The following is a 14,399-nucleotide window of genomic DNA, read 5'->3' on the forward strand; positions in this document are numbered from 1 at the left end:
AGAAGCACATTATCATGAGTATTCCTGTACCCAAAACCCTTTAAAATAAAACAGGTAGGAGGGAAAACCAAAACTAGTTGATTACTGTTGCAAATAATTTTTGAAGGTGGACTATAATATGTGCTGTTAATTCTTGCGTTGCTATTAATTCCATCACTTTAATTCTACTGATATGATCAGTTATTTGTGCTTTCACTGAGACATTTAACAAGAAGGAGGTCATCCTTCAAATATTTCCTTTCTTATTAGAGACTGGGGAGACAATCCAGGATTTATGGAGTCTTTAGGGCTTTGAGGCAGCAGTTACTGATAGATGAAATGGTTTGTGTATTGGAAAGGGACGGGAAACAGAAAAAAACAGAGCAATGCATTTCTGCACAGTCTCTTGAGTGGAAAGCATAAATGTCTAGTTATTATTTCTGATTTGCTTTCAACTCTTCAACTCAAGATTAAAGACGCTACAGAAAGATTAAGCCTCAGAATTGTCTGTCTCAAATGCTTATAGATGTAAATGTATTTCATTAAAGGAGAAATGTGTTTAAATAGGAAAAGTAATCAAGTGAAGTTTCAGCTCATAGACATCAATGGAAGCTTTTTCACTGCTTTCAGTGGAGCCAGCTTTTCACTGAGAGATTTCATTTAAAAATCAAGTCAAAACCACTTCCTTTTTCCTCACATCTCTATATTTCAGCTTAAAAAAAAAAAAAAAAAAAAGAGAGAGAGAAGAAAAAGAAGGGTTCACTGAACTCACCAAACAAAGAAATGTTAAAATTCCAAATTAATCTTATTGAACTGTTTAGCTGTGCCTGTGAAACAGAAAAATGGCTGTGGAAATTTATCTTCATGTGAGCACTGCTGTTAAATGCATCCCCTAGGTGGCCCTGCTACAAATGATCTTGAGAGTCAAACAAACACACACAGTTCAGCCTAGGAAAAATACTATTTATCAGTTGCAGTGCAGTTTACACCAACATGTATCTTAGTCTTTACCTAAAAGTCTGTCCCTACTGTGGTGGGCTTTTTTAATAGTGTGTAACTAGTCTGCAAAAGTCATATGCATGAAAATAAATTATCATAAATGATGTCAAACTTCACACCCCAAATGTGAAAATATCTGCACCATCTTATGAAACTCATTTAGTATTACAGGATGTTTGTGAGGCATAATTGGCTAAAATCTCTCATTGTATCTGTTCCAAGGATAGGATTGATCTCATATAAATTGCAGCATGGGATTCAGGCCTGTACCGCAGAGTTTATATCTGTAAACTGTATGCACTTGTCTTTCAGCTACTGCTCCAATTGGATACAAATTTCCTTTGTTACATCTGAGACCTCCATGAGGATATCTCAGATATATCAGTATATCTCAAATGAGCAACAAGGAGAATAACCAAAACTATTCTAGACAGACTGGAAATTAATTGCATAAGATAGCAAAAAATATGCTCATGACTATCCTAAAAACAAAGTACTACTTCCTATTTCATAGAAACTCATTATACAACAATAAAATGCCATTAGCTTTGATTGTCCCTCTACTTCCTTCCCACCTCCTGACCTATAAAGACCAAGCTTGAGAGACAAACCGACTTTAAAACCTAGCCATTAAATTTGCTTGCAACTAAATGGAGGAGGAATAGCATGCAAAGAGATCAAACTATAAATATGTTCCTTGAAGAGAAGTTTAGCATAGGACATTGCCATTGTCACAGAAATTTAAAGAGTGATTTTCATTGCAGAGAGTAACACCTTTTCCACGGCTGGCTGTTAGAATAGATGGATTAGGCAATAAATAAAGTGTAAAGGAAAAGGTGTGTTAGCATTTACCAGCAATAATTGTCCCCTGCTGGAAGTGCAATTTGGAAAGAGTGCTCAGTTGAATTCCTCAATGGGAGATAATATATCGTCTTGTGACTACTGCACAAAATAGCTAATGTTGTCTTTGGACACCATAAATTTATTGTGTCAGAAAAAGCCACTCAAGGGAAGCCCAATTGATAAATTATTCACCTGCACACAGTGAATGCAAAACAATAGAAAATATTCTCCATTCTCAGTTGCAGCAGTTTTATAGTAATTTTGCCTGGGTATATTTACAGAATGTTTGGGAGAAAAAAGGTCCACTGAATTTATGGCAGTATAAGAACCCTTCAAGATCCACAAGATCTTTATTTTATACCGTTGTATCAGAACACCAGAGGCTGTAAGTCATAGTTGTCATCAGTATCTTAGAGTCCCTGACAGGTTTCTCTGTTCTTCCTCTAGTGACATTTTGACATTTTGGAATTTTTGTTCTGATCTGTGAGAATGTGGGTGAATGAGTAGCTCATATGTAAGTCATGAGACAAGACTGAACAGCAAGAGCAAAGGCCAGCCTCTAATCTATAAATGCATAAAGGAGTCAGAGGATGAGTAGGTAACATACTATTAAATAAACTACAAATATGTATCAATTGCTTCTGCATATCTACCTAGATAAACCCATTTCTTATATAACTGAGAGATAAAAAAGAAAACAAACCACAACAGTTAACATTAAAAAAACACAGACTTTTTAAAATGGTAATCATATTAAAAGAAAGAAGAACAGTATCAAGAGAAAAAATGATTTGGGAAGTAAATCTGAAAGGTCTGAACACCTCATGCCTAACAATAAATACAGGCAGCATCAAGTACCAATGAAAAGAAAAATTCTAATAAGTCAGCACAAACATCATATTTTTAGTCAGAGCTAAAAGAAAGCTAATAGACATAAAGTCCATGCCTAGCAAACCCATCCTTTTGAATAAGAATCCATTACAGAAAAATACATTAAAAAATATTTAAAGTATCTGTAAAATTCCATTACTTTTTTGTACATTCTGATGTAATTTTCATGCTTTTCACATTTTTATCTTTGCTTGTTCTTTAATTTGCCACAAAAAACCTGCTGCCCAATGCAGAATGGAAGAGGCGGACAGGAGGCTATAAGTAAAAGTGACAGGGGCATGCCAAAACTCAAAAGAGACTTCAAACAGCACCCGGACAAAGGTTTCTAAAGCATTTTCTAAAGGCTAACCTGTCTCTACTCCCTCCTCCCACAACGACTATAATGTGATCTAAAGGCAGGTCATCCTGTTTAAGCAAAGAGCAGCACAACACAAATATTTCTTTGCAGCATGACGGTTAGCATAGATCAGAAATGTTTTCCATGTATCATAGAATCACAGAAAGGTTTAGGTTGGAAGGGACCCTAAAGATTATCAAGTTCCAAATCTCCTGTCATAGGACACTTTCCAGCAGATCAGATTGCTCAGAGCCCCATCCAGCCTGGCCTTGAACATTTCTAGGGATGGAGTAGCCACGACACGTATCACAGGATTCTGACTTCAGTGGAGTTGTTGCTGACAACAGCTGCTCAGCTTCTGGTCAGCAGTTTCCAGTTGCTTGATTTTATGGTAATTTCTGACTCAGATATGTACACAGATAGTCCCAGACTATTCCTTTATGTTCTCTTTAATTTCGGTAGATCTTTTAGTAAATCTAAATAGGGTTTGTGGAAAAACAGACTTGTATTCAGTACTGAATGTTGCTATCCTGCAGATTTCCATAGGAACACAATGCAGTTATCTCCCTAGGTAGTCATTTGATAAAGTTGTGAAGCAATACACCCTAGAAATATCTTTTTCTGTCATATTTATAGCAATTATGTCAAATAGTGAATTTAAATAATTTGAGCTGATTACTTCTGGCTTGTGAAAACACACAGTTTGACGTATTCACAAGTTTCAATTACTGTATGTGGAATGTAATTATGTAGAGTACAAAGCTCCAGGGGAAGCTGTGTTTGCTAAATACATCTTGTCTGAAATGCAATAATCTTTACTCCTTTTTTTTCCCCCCTCAGAATTTAAAAATATCATAAATCTTGTCAGTGGTTGATCATTTGTTAGATGCCGCTTTTAAAAGTTGCGTAGACTGAGTACAAAGATAAAAAAATCATCACAAACTCAGCAACCTATGTGCTATGTAATCATATAAATGGAATAACTCTTTAATTTTCTTTTACTTTTTTCTTACCACTGTTTAAGAGCCCCGAGTACTGTTTTTACTGAGTAAAAACTTAGAGTACAATCTCATTTGTTTCAAAAAAGCCTTTGTAACAAGAAACCTGATAATGGTAATTTGTAAGCTGATTCATTATAGGGGTTTTAGGAGTAATTTTTTTTTTAAATTATGATACCACTTCTAGTGGGCAACAGTTCCTTATGACAAAAAAGATGAATGATCATCTGATCAGCAAGTCCTATCACCTGTGATTGCAGGAAACATGCAGCCAATATACAACATATATGCTTCCAAATGCCACACAGCTCAGACCTTCCTAAAGAATCCTGGTTACAATGTGCTCCAGAAAAGGAGCAGGAGGGTTGAGGGGTGTGGAAGGTGTCCGTGGCTGGAAGTCAGGATTTTTGCATGGTACTGATCCCAGTGTTCATAAAAGCTTTCTCTTTTGTCCTTGTGAGACATTTCTTGTTAGCCCCAGCGCCACAAACACTGGCATCAGTGGCTGTATTTCTGTGAGCTCTGCAGCTTCATCCACAGAACTTCCCATACGGAAATGCCAATTAAAATTTGTATTATGCTTTTAAATGCACAAAGTTTCAGAGCTGTTAAATTTGATCATCTCTAAAGCATCTGTGTGTTTCATTTGAATCTCACAAAAGCAGATCAACATTAAAATCCATTTTATTTGGGTTGCCGCGATAACCCCAAATAACCTTAAATTCCTTCTGTTCATATTTACTCACATTCATAGCTTTGGAAGCTCCTCATCCTTCTGATGCCTTTATGTTCCTTTCCAGTGAAGCTGTTTTCATATTTAGCATGGGATGCAGATCTGTTTATTTTATAATTTCTGACAAACTCTGCACCAGACATGAAGGAAGACAATTGTGATTTTTCTTGCTCCTAAACAACTACAAGGAGCCCCTGGTGGTCTAGTGGTAAAGGCGCGGCGCTATCACCGCCGAGACCCGGGTTCGATTCCCGGTCAGGGCCACTCCCGGGCAGGTGGAGCTCGTTAGCCCTTAAAGGCAACCCACCTATGTCCTAAGGACCTCGCTGCCACCGTCCAAGCTCGCTTGGCCCCGGCAGATGAACCTTAGGATTAAAGGGTGGGCTCAGTTCCGCGCACACTGTGTCTCACCTAAAAAATCCAATGCGCAGGCTGGAAGGTGTAAAGACCTTCCCCAGATCTTCGCTCGCGAAGACTGGCCATTATTATAAACAACTACATGTCCTTTCTATTGTGTCATTTATCAAAATAGTTCTAACTATTATCATTAAAATTTCAAATTTCTTTCTTCTAAAAGAGTTGAAAAGTATGTTTTTGACAGGTTTGACAGTAGTTTGATGTGAACTTCTGCTTTAAAGAACCAGTAAAAGCCTTTTTTAGTATCTGGGTAAATATTACTTTCAATCCCACAATAACACAATTTATTTCCAATTAACTGGAACTGTGCAGGATAGGCAGTGAGGAGAAGATTCCTTTTTGAAATAAATTATGTAACCCCAGTGTGTAGTCAGTCACAATTTGCTTTGACATAGTCAGCACCTTACTACTGAGTTTGATGACTAAACATTTTATTGCTGTATCCTTAGCTAATATACATTCCTAAAAAGTGATCAGGGTGACTTGTCATTTCCTAATGTGACCACAGTACTCCAATATAATTCTGAAAGGAGGTTGATCACATGTTCTGCTCACATTGGTGTAACATTTTGAAAAAGATCATCAAAATAAAGTATTGAAAATGAAAAAATGAAATATATAGTAATATCATCTAGTTTCCAGAGCCTTTGAATTAAATGAAAAATATGACTAGAAATAATGTCTTCCTTATTGACCATTTTTTACATAATGACTTAGATGAATGTAATATCTTTTAACCTATTTGTATGAATTTCTAGAAAGCTGGAGTTTGTATAAATGAGAATGTATTTCTTTTCCTGAAGATTTCAGCAAGTTTTACATTAAAAAATTAGTGTATTTACTTGTTCAGAAATCTAAAATTATCTGTATGAATAGATGAGGAACTGGTGCCACTTTCATTTATGCAGTGTATTAGACCAAATAGTATATTTAGTGCAAATAATGACCTGTCTGCAAGATCTTTACACTCATCTTCTCACGTGGTAGTATTTTTCCACTTATTTCAATTTCTGACTAATTAGTTAAAAGTTCAGCAATTAATATAAAAGATGGGTGCTTCTGTGTTTCTAAAAAACGAATAAAACCAAACTGATAAATGAGAATTAATAATAGAGAAAATAATTTGTGATTGTCATACTGGCCACAAATACTTGTATGGCCCAAACACAGTATATGTGTTGATACTGGTAATAGCCAAAGAATAATTAACAAAACCAAACATGGATATGTATGAAGAAATGAGTGGTACAGGAAGACCAAAGCAGGTGTTCTGCCATGGGGATCTTTGGTGAGACTGGAATAATTCAGGACAAGAGCAAACGAGAATGTCAGTGCATTAGGGAGTACTAGGGCATCATTGCCTGGGAGAAGATGAGAGATGTCAGTAATTTCCTGCATCTTTTGGAACCTTCTTGAAGTCTTCTGGATCAAAGACTACATCTTAACTATTTTTTTCCTCCAAATATTGTTAGATTTGTATTACAGAATTGGTTTTATCATATTCTCCAAACCAGCACAAATACCAGAAGTGTCCAAACTTCACCACCACCCCTCCCACCCCTGCAAAAGATTCTTTACCTTGGGAATATCTCAGATTCTCTACCAAATAGAGAAGGCTGCAGATCACTACACTGTCAAGCACTTTCAATAATCCCGGTAGCAAGACTCCTCAGATGTAGTACAGTGAAGTACAGATGTAGAAGCATTTTCGTCACTGACTTCCTATAGTTATAGACCTGTAGACTGTACATTTCTAAATTAAAAACAACCCAGATCAGGGTAATTCAGTCTACCTCTTACTCTTCACTCTTGTGTTAGAAAAAAACCTAGGGTTTTTTTTTCAGGAAAGTGTTTCTGACTGCTCTGAAATACTGATTCACTTGCCTGTATGGTTAAGTAAAAAATTCTTACATATATAGTCTATGCTGTCAGGAGCCTCCTTTTCCTTTTATACAAGCTCCTTGTCTTTCTGCGTGTGGACACAGATCTTAATTCTAATAATTTTCCCTCTTCTCCTGTCTTGAGACCCTTACTAGCAGCTAGATAGCCTGAATCTTCTGTAATTATTATTACATCCTGTGGTGATTGGTGTAGAACAACAACATCAGGTATAATGCTGTAGGAAGGTAACTTCTTGGCTTTCACTAAAGGTTCTAATGAATTAATTTAGCAACAATATCAATACTAAGCCAACTGAACCTTTTAATTAACAACAAATGCGTGTTATAATTAATAAATTACCTTAAAGGCATGAATCGTTTAATGACTTGAAGGTTAGAGATCAGTATACAAAAAAATTGATGTAGACATGGAAAACATATGAAAGGTTTAATAAGAGGTAAAATTTTTTCACATACATGGAATAAATTAATATTTAACCCCCTCAGAGAACAAAGAAATTCTGCCACAGGATAAGTGGGCTTTTTACGTATAATGAATTGATAAACCCTGTCTGCCTTATTGGATCCTTGGATTAGAGACTGGCTTTCAAGAGATTTCTGTTCACCAAAGCAAAAGTCTGAAGGTACTGGAAATCTAGAACATATTTAATGAATAGAACTGTTATTAAAATGTCTATTACCATTATATATAATTAAAATTATATTCATATATTAAAATTATTAATTAATAAAATATTAAAATTAAGGTTATGTATTGCACCAATCAGTAGATGTACTACGCTTCAAGAGTAACAGTTCTTTCATTTTAGAATCCTGCTCTGCATGAATTCAAGCCACCAGAAGTTTTGAATTTGCACCATGAAATTTGTAACATGCCAATGAATCCTTAGGCCTGAAATAATTTAATCTAATTTAAGGCAGCTGAGATGCCTATACTTAGAACCAAGTTACAAACTGCTACAGAGAATGATTTCTTTAAATTATTTTTTATGGTAGACACATGACATTTCTAAATAATCCTAGTAACAGATGTGAATTCACCACAGAGATATTGATATATATATGATATACTAAACTACCTAGGTGTTTTCACTGTTTTCACATGTCAGTTCAAAGGGAGATATAACTCAATTATTAGAGAATAATACAGGGTAATTACAGGCTATCAAAGAAAGAAAGAAGTAAGTACTTAAAAGAAGAAAGGGATAATTTTTGGTTATTTACCTAAAGTAGGAATATTTAACACGATACAACACCAAACATCAACAAAGCAGGAGAACATTTCAAATAAAGAATTGAAAGGGGGGGGGAAAGGGTTTTCAAAATCTGGTTGCCTTAGCTCAAAGGCCAAATTTTTCTGCTAAGTCTAGGGTAGAAAAGCTGAGGTTCTTCACAGCAGGACAACCTAAAATGTTTACATCAAAAGCATAGGTTCCTTGCTTGATCAACAACGAAATTGTCTCACCTAGTGTTTTTCCGTACTCACCTTTACCAGTCTCTGTAACAAGTTGGGATCACATATCAAGCTTAGTAAAATCACCCCATTTTTTAGCTATTGAAACTCTAAAAGTAGAAACAAAACCAAAAAAGCAGTTTGAATCTAGACCAAATCTCAAAGTTAGACAGTTGAGGCTGTGCACATGCTGAGGGTGCAGCAGAACAGGAATAGATGATATTTCAACAACACAGGCATTAGAGACAGCTGAGAGGTTCCCTCTAAATGTTCATCCTGATATGAAATAAAATTGGGATTTTAAGTACTGTAGGTTAATCAGAAACTCTATGTTCACCCTGCACAAACTTTGAAGCATCTAACAAAAGTCTCTCCAAGTGAAGTGCCTAGTCTTCAAGGTCAGGTAATGATTTTTATTTATTTATTTTTATAAATTTATTTATTTTTATAAATAAATAAAATTTGAATTTGAAAGCTTTTGGTTTGTCATCAAAAAATGACTATGCTTCATAACCAAAGTCCAAATCCAACTCTGAAATGCAAATTAATGAACAGGGAGAAAAAGCGTTCAGAAGCCCTTCCATTCCATTTTAGCTCATTTCAGAATTGTGTTCAGTATATTATTTCTAGGGCTAGGGTTTAAAGAGCTGCTCTTGTTAGTTCTGATTTTGGATGCTTGCTGGTATATATCATTGCAAATGACCTCTTCCTTCCTCCTTTAGGGCAGAACTTTAACATGGGTTTCAGCATCACAAATTGGCACCAGACCAAGAGCTTTTCCCCTTGTCCTGTGGCTAATCTCCCATGGAGTCCCAGAGCCCAGTAAGGGATTTTGTTTAATCTGAGTGAAAGTACCAACCACTAAAAGGCAGTGAGCAACAATTTTTGTTATGTTATCTCAAACCTGGAAGACATACTCTTTTAGGGCAGGAGGAAACAGCCTAAAGTTGCACCAGGAAAGGTTTAGATTAGATACTAGCGAAAATTTAATCACAGCAAGAGTGTTCAAGCACTGTATCAGTCTGCCCAGGGCAGTGGTAAAATCACTGTCCCTGGAAGTGTTCAAAAAACATGTAAGTGTGGCACTCTTGGGACACATGAAGGCTTTTTTCAACTTTAATGATTCTAGGATTCTACAGTATCTTGTTTAAAGGCCATGATAGCAGAGGGTCAGCATGTCTCAGTAGCCTCAGAGTAGAGGGACCTGTCTTTATTTGGATTGTTCTATGAATAATGTTTTTTCAACAGGGGAGGAGTTAGAAGCTAAACGCTGAATATAGGCAAGCTTGGCTGAACCACCCTTCTTCTATGAATTAGAACATCTTCTAAACTATGCTAACTTATACCAGCCTACTTATAGATTACCTGTCTGATATAGGTTTACTCTTTTGATGGGGAATAGTTTTCTATTTGAAAACTTTGGTGAAATTTAGATCTCATCCTATGCTTTAAAATAATCTATTTCTAAATTTTTCAACATAGAAATGAGCATTCAGATTTTGCACTGGGATGGTATGTTTCTCTTTAGGATGATCTCTGGCCTGAGATTTTTCAAAAATTTTACATCTGGTTCCCAAATGAGCTCAGCTAATAATCAGTGATTTACAAGAAAGAATCAAGAAACATGTCTTTTCAATCTGCCTACAAGGTCAAAAAATTCCAGCAGGATTTAATATACGTACACAAGCTTGATGTGTTGAAGTGCTGCTTTTTTTTTTCTTTTTTTCTTTTTTTTTTTTCCACAATGCTAACAGTTTGATGAGAATATCTATTAAACATGACTGTATAGTTAAAATTTCCATCTCTAAATGCAGCTGCAGCAAGTAACCAGACTGCTAATCAAAGCAGTGTTATAATTTAGCAGTGATGAGGGAAGCAGTAGCCGTCAGAAGGGAATGACAGAAAGGAGGCAGCTGCTTTCATATCATTTTAGTGTCCATTTCTTTAATGAGCCTGAGGAGGCAATTCCCTGCTGACTATTCATTAATTAATGGAATTTATGAGAGGAGAAGAGCTATCAGCATGCAAACAAGTGGAGAACAGGTGATGACAGTCTATTTGCAGGGACTGAATGTATTGAGGGAAGAAAGCTTTTGAATAAAGCAAACGATCTGAAAGAGATATGTAACAAAATGCTAAGTTCCCTGTTCTTTGGCTGGGCAGCAATGAAGTGTGCCTTACAGCTTAATGGAGATATATTATTAAGCTAAACTTCTGAAACATCCATGGTCAGATCAGGGAGAAAGGAGGAAGCAGCCCAGAGGACAAAGCAGCTGACTCTTGTTTTGTGTGAGTGCCACCATTATGCCCTGACTTGACTGCATTAATAAACAGTTGGATAGATCCTACTAGGAAACAGTCTCTTTTCATATTGGTGTTTCAGTGTTATCCCAGCATGTTGCCCTATGTTTGGGAAGGATGCCTTGAGTGAGTTTTACGAGGCAAATGAGACTCTTTCCCAGCCATGAAGATCTCAGGGTGCAGAGCAGATTGTGCCAAAATCAACCTAAGGGGATTAATAAAGAGAAGACAATATCACAGTGCTGGGCATCAGCCACCCTTCTGGCAGGCTGGAGACCCTTTGCATCACAGGGAAGCTGAGATCTTTGCACAACTTGAATTCTTGTAATAATAAACACACTCAAGCATGATTCCAATTCATTCTCTTTGATCAGAAAGTGAAGAGTAGTTCGATTTAGATGCATTTGTACTAAAGAAGTCTCCTGATAATGTTGTTTCTGTCCATTTTCTGCCAGGGGGATTTTGTGTAGGATGTGTGAGGAACATAGTGGAGCTCAGTTCTGCAAATATTAGCCCCTTAAAGACTTGATGTTTGCAGCATATGCCAGATCAACCATGAGCCTGCTGTAAACAGTGCAGGCTGAGGAAGCAGATACTGGACATGCGAGATAGACTCCAGCCTCAGAAGCTCCAAACGGTATCCCATAATGTTTTGGGGATTTACTTTATAAAGGTCATAGTGACAATCACACTCACACTACACAATACTCTTAGAAGTCTGTTCCACAGTATCTTGAATCTCCTGAATATGCAGTAGTAACACACAAGGATTTAATTTTTGACACTATAAACTACACACAAACTGCTCCACATATGTTCACTGAGTGGGTAGCTGTAGCACATGTTTTTCTACTAAGGTTTCTAAATGTCAGGGATGTTACACATTTTTCTCAATGGCTCTTCTATCGGGTGGATGATGAAGAAGTAAACAAACAACAAAAAGAGTAGAGCGATTTTATCCAAGGGTCATACGTGATAACTTAATTCAAAACATATCTGGAATACATCATAAAACAAAAAAAGTATGGCAACTAATATGAGAAAATATGGAATACGGGAAGACACCCCCCCTTAATACCATATTGCTTTATCAAATTTGCAATATCATAGGGCTGGGAAGAGGAAGGGGGATTTCAATAGCATTGTGAACACTTGGGTAAATAGGGGTAAGGCATAGATAATAAATAAAATCCTTGATTCCATCATAAGTATATTTAGAGATAGTGTTAAAATTTGTCTATTAAATATTCTTAGTTTTACTGTATAGCTCACATCTCTCGGCATTTTTTTCTAAAATCTGTAACTGCAGGAGTTATATGAAAATCTCATTTTTATTATAACATAGGTTATAATAATAATAATAAAAAAACCAAGCTAAACTGAACCAACCCAAAACAACGAACAAACCAACTAAAAAAACCCAAAAAAACTAAACCAAACAAAAGATTATCACCAAACAAAATCAGAAAGATGAAAGTTAAAATATGCATTTTAATGGCTTGCCTTAATTTTTAAACAAGACTTGAGTTTCTGTTTGATTTCTTTTGTATTATAAGGATAATCTGCTCAATCCATCTTTCTGACTTGCTGAGGTGACAGTACCAGCCTTCATCAGGAAAAGACTGTAGGTACACATCATCTTTCTGCCTGTACAAAATTATTCATTGGCTCCAATCTAGTTCAAGAGTTCAAAATAATTTCAGTAAAACATGAAATAACAGAAAATAATAATAAGAGTAATTAAAAAGCAAGGAAATTATAGTAACCTTCTCAGTTAACTTGTGCAGGATTTGGTGATAGAGACTGGATGCCTATCTTGTTTCACTGCAAAATATTTCATCCACTTCTAATAATACAAAGCTTTCTTGGCCCAACTATTTCATTCATGGGGTTGAACTGTAAATCTCCTTGAGATAAAACCATATAGTGCTAATTACAAACAGTTATTCAGATTTCAACTTGGATTTTTGCACTTTGATGACAAAGATTGAAAATGTTGACCATTTATCTTCTGTCATGGTTAGAAATATGTGTCTAATGCCATTTTTAATCCAGTCACTAGTGAAAATATCACACATGGTAATACATATATCTTTTAAATTTGTTGCCATGAGTATTATAACAATGGTGTTTGTCAGAAAAGACAGGTGCACTGCCCAAGGCAGCATACACCACATCTTGGGGCCAGACTGCCCAACCATTACAAAGATTTCCCTATACCTGAGATGTAAAAACTAGCAGAAGTTTAAAATTATGATTTTCAAAAGAATCTGTGACAAATCCATATACAAGTCAAATAGATTCTGGCACTTCAGGTATAACCAAAACCATGTAATGGCTAATAGATAAGAGGGGATAGGTGTCATTTTTAAGGAGAGAGAGAAAAAGAAAATTATTACTTTCTACTTTTTGCTCTTTTTCTTAGCATTAAAATCACCAGCTGAGCAGCTTTTTCACACATGCATGGTCTGACTGTGCTGACTACCAACAAACTGACTCTGAGATTAGCTCAGTTGGTTAGAGTATGGTGCTAAAAACATCCAGGTTGCAGGTTTGATTCACATATGGGCCATTCACTTAAGAGCAGGACTTGATGATCCTTGTGGGTCCCTTCCAACTCAGAATGTTCTGTGACAAGAATTTGGTCATGACAGTAGGAACAGAACAGCTACTGAAATACAAATAGGTAGTGGATATCAAAACCCTGCCCTTCACTCTCTTATATTTGATGAGTACACAGAGCACAAACACTCCTATGCTTATGCACATAATGGTGACTTAAACCTGCAAAACCAGGTCTCCAGTTGTACCATATTAAAGCACAAAATTAATATCTTTATCTACTCCTTTCATTTGACAACACTTTTTCCTCTGACACAACCTACCTCTCATGAATTCTTAATTGATTTTAAACTTGGTTTTACATCAATGTAGAAGACAGATGGTTTTAAATTACATATAGTCCATATCTTGTATTCCTACCTTAATAAAGCCAGCAGGATGTCTGAAAAAATTCTCTGAAAATGCAGCCAACTTCCTAGAGGAAAAAAAAAAAGAATATAAATACATACGTATATATATATACAAATAAACACTGTGTTCAAAACTATGATTGTGCAATATATGAAGATAAGAAGTCTGCAGAGAACTTCATATACCAGCAACAAACCACGATACAGATTCTCCTCCTCAGTGTTTGGTTACTGCCAACTGTAGATGAACATTTAAACTTTTATTACATAAATAAATAACTAACTATGTATTATATTATTTGCTGCTAATATTAAATTTTTTTGTCCCAAGTCTTATCAGCATATGAAACTTGCCTTCATATTGCATCAAAAATTATAGAGGAAACTAATAATGATTGAAATGCTTTCTGATCTTATCTTTTACGATATTACTAATAGAACAAATAGTTTCAAAACAATAGCTGAACGTTCTCTCCAGATTGCTGGAAGATATTATTTTAGTTCCACAGTTTTTTTCGTCAATCTTGAGGGTTATCATTATCTACTTTTCATATTTATTTGAGACCTGAGACTAA

The 14,399-nt window shown here is 35.8% G+C and overlaps 1 protein-coding gene across 1 annotated transcript in view; it reads right to left on the reverse strand.

The window, feature by feature from the left end:
• The window catches only part of TENM4 (teneurin transmembrane protein 4), a 1,544,468-nt gene that overhangs the window by 1,038,851 nt on the left and 491,218 nt on the right, over positions 1 to 14,399 (reverse strand). Inside the window, exon 4 of the mRNA XM_050333746.1 lies at positions 13,835 to 13,889. The gene's annotated coding sequence lies outside the window, so the exon portion shown is untranslated. The remainder of the gene's footprint in view (positions 1 to 13,834; positions 13,890 to 14,399) is intronic.

This window comes from Myiozetetes cayanensis, unplaced genomic scaffold (assembly GCF_022539395.1).
Source record: "Myiozetetes cayanensis isolate MyiCay16 unplaced genomic scaffold, myiCay2020 scf5-8, whole genome shotgun sequence".
In the NCBI taxonomy this organism is placed as follows: domain Eukaryota; kingdom Metazoa; phylum Chordata; class Aves; order Passeriformes; family Tyrannidae; genus Myiozetetes; species Myiozetetes cayanensis.